Source organism: Plectropomus leopardus, unplaced genomic scaffold (genome assembly GCF_008729295.1).
Source record: "Plectropomus leopardus isolate mb unplaced genomic scaffold, YSFRI_Pleo_2.0 unplaced_scaffold1199, whole genome shotgun sequence".
In the NCBI taxonomy this organism is placed as follows: domain Eukaryota; kingdom Metazoa; phylum Chordata; class Actinopteri; order Perciformes; family Serranidae; genus Plectropomus; species Plectropomus leopardus.
This window is the reverse complement of record NW_024612715.1, coordinates 1-2,920: the sequence shown is the minus strand read 5'-3', so window position 1 is coordinate 2,920 and position 2,920 is coordinate 1. Positions and strand designations below refer to the sequence as shown.

Sequence of the window (2,920 nt, the reverse complement as noted above, 5' to 3'; positions counted from 1 at the left end):
ATTATAAACCGCTTAAAATAGCATGCCGAAACACGCAGTAGCAAAAGGTTTTGCAAAAACAGCTCAAAACACCATTAAATAGCATGTCCAAAAATCCACCAAAGAAAAGAAAGCAAGGCTATAGTATGGCAAAAATGTCAAAAAATGCCATTTTCAAAAAACTGCTGAAAACCATTATAAACCGCTTAAAATAGCGTGCCGAAACACGCCGTAGCAAAAGGTTTTGCAAAAAAACAGCTCAAAACACCATTAAATAGCATGTCCAAAATTCCACCAAAAAAAAAAAAGCAAGGCTATACTATGGCAAAAATGTCAAAAAATGCCATTTTCAAAAAACTGTTGAAAACCATTATAAACCGCTTAAAATAGCGTGCTGAAACACGCCGTAGCAAAAGGTTTTGCAAAAACAGCTCAAAACACCATTAAATAGCATGTCCAAAAATCCACCAAAGAAAAGAAAGCAAGGCTATAGTATGGCAAAAATGTCAAAAAATGCCATTTTCAAAAAACTGCTGAAAACCATTATAAACCGCTTAAAATAGCGTGCCGAAACACGCCGTAGCAAAAGGTTTTGCAAAAACAGCTCAAAACACCATTAAATAGCATGTCCAAAATTCACCAAAAAAAAAAAAAAGCAAGGCTATACTATGGCAAAAATGTCAAAAAATGCCATTTTCAAAAAACTGTTGAAAACCATTATAAACCGCTTAAAATAGCGTGCTGAAACACGCCGTAGCAAAAGGTTTTGCAAAAACAGCTCAAAACACCATTAAATAGCATGTCCAAAATTCCACCAAAAAAAAAAAGCAAGGCTATACTATGGCAAAAATGTCAAAAAATGCCATTTTCAAAAAACTGCTGAAAACCATTTATAAACCGCTTAAAATAGCGTGCTGAAACACGCCGTAGCAAAAGGTTTTGCAAAAACAGCTCAAAAAACACCAATAAATAGCATGTCCAAAAATCCACCAAAAAAGAGCAAGGCTATAGTATGGCAAAAATGTCAAAAAATGCCATTTTCAAAAAACTGCTGAAAAACATTATAAACCGCTTAAAATAGCATGCCGAAACACGCAGTAGCAAAAGGTTTTGCAAAAACAGCTCAAAACACCATTAAATAGCATGTCCAAAAATCCACCAAAGAAAAGAAAGCAAGGCTATAGTATGGCAAAAATGTCAAAAAATGCCATTTTCAAAAACTGCTGAAAACCATTATAAACCGCTTAAAATAGCGTGCCGAAACACGCCGTAGCAAAAGGTTTTGCAAAAACAGCTCAAAACACCATTAAATAGCATGTCCAAAATTCCACCAAAAAAAAAAAAAGCAAGGCTATACTATGGCAAAAATGTCAAAAAAATGCCATTTTCAAAAAACTGTTGAAAACCATTATAAACCGCTTAAAATAGCGTGCTGAAACACGCCGTAGCAAAAGGTTTTGCAAAAACAGCTCAAAACACCATTAAATAGCATGTCCAAAAAATCCACCAAAGAAAAGAAAGCAAGGCTATAGTATGGCAAAAATGTCAAAAAATGCCATTTTCAGAAAACTGCTGAAAACCATTATAAACCGCTTAAAATAGCGTGCCGAAACACGCCGTAGCAAAAGGTTTTGCAAAAACAGCTCAAAACACCAATAAATAGCATGTCCAAAAATCCACCAAAAAAGAGCAAGGCTATAGTATGGCAAAAATGTCAAAAAATGCCATTTTCAAAAAACTGCTGAAAAACATTATAAACCGCTTAAAATAGCATGCCGAAACACGCCGTAGCAAAGGGTTTTGCAAAAACAGCTCAAAACACCAATAAATAACATGTCCGAAATTCCACAAAAAAAAAAAAAGCAAGGCTATACTATGGCAAAAATGTCAAAAGATGCCATTTTCAAATAACTGCTGAAAACCATTACAAACCGCTTAAAATAGTGTGCCGAGACACGAAACAGCAAAGGGCTTTGCAAAAACAGCTCAAAACACCATTAAATAGCATTTCCAAAAATCCACCAAAAGAAATAAAGCAAGGCTATAGTATGGCAAAAATGTCAAAACATGACGTTTTTCCAAAAACTATTTAAAACACCTCAAAACAGTATAAAATAGTGTGCTGAGACACATCATAGTATAGGATGGAATGATTCTGTTTTGGTTCTATTGTAATTTTTTGTGTGTTTCTTTTCCCCTCCCTTTTGTATTTCCTTTAGACTCCTACAGTTTGTTTTGCAGGGGTTGGGACTGTTTGTGCTGCAGCTCCTGATGAAGTACTGCTGTTTCCACTTCTTCTCATCAACCTGACAATAACAACCTGATCAGCAGTCCACAACACTTCAAAGTAACTCCATTTTGCTCAGATGTCCCTTTAAAATACTCTCTAGTGTTTCCTCGATCTAGTTTTAGTCATTTTTGCTGGCTTTTCCATTTATTACTTACTCTTATTTTATTTTTTTCTGTGTACAGCTCATCCAGACAACCCTGTGCTCCAACCTCTTGTTTTTTTTTTATACCACAGTTTGCAATGAGGCAGCCTGCTCCCTGTCACCACTGTCTGCTCTTTTGTCCTTTGTTTAATAAATACTTTTTGATCTACAAATGCTGTGATTTCTCTGATGGCTTTTTCCAGTTTACAACAAGTACCTAACAGGATGTTGCAAAAACAGCAAAAAACACCATAAAAATAGCATGTCCAACAATCCAACAAAAAATGAGAGGCTATAGTGTGGCTAAAAATGTCAAAATATGACCTCTCCCAAAAACAGCTGAAAACCACTTTAAATCACATAAAGAAGCATGCCAAGACATGCCATAGCAAAGGGTTTTGCAAAAACATCTCAAAACACCATAAATAGCATGTCCAAAAATCCACCCAAAAAGAAGCAAGGCTATACTATGGCAAAAATGTCAAAAAATGCCATTTTCAAAAAACTGC

At 35.2% G+C, this 2,920-nt stretch overlaps 1 long non-coding RNA gene across 1 annotated transcript; it reads left to right on the top strand.

Moving 5' to 3' along the window:
* Positions 1–2,065: 2,065 nt before the first annotated feature.
* Positions 2,066–2,584, top strand: LOC121963645. The gene is made up of 2 exons (XR_006107263.1): positions 2,066–2,326; positions 2,452–2,584. It is a non-coding gene; the product is annotated as an uncharacterized LOC121963645 (long non-coding RNA).
* Positions 2,585–2,920: the final 336 nt, after the last annotated feature.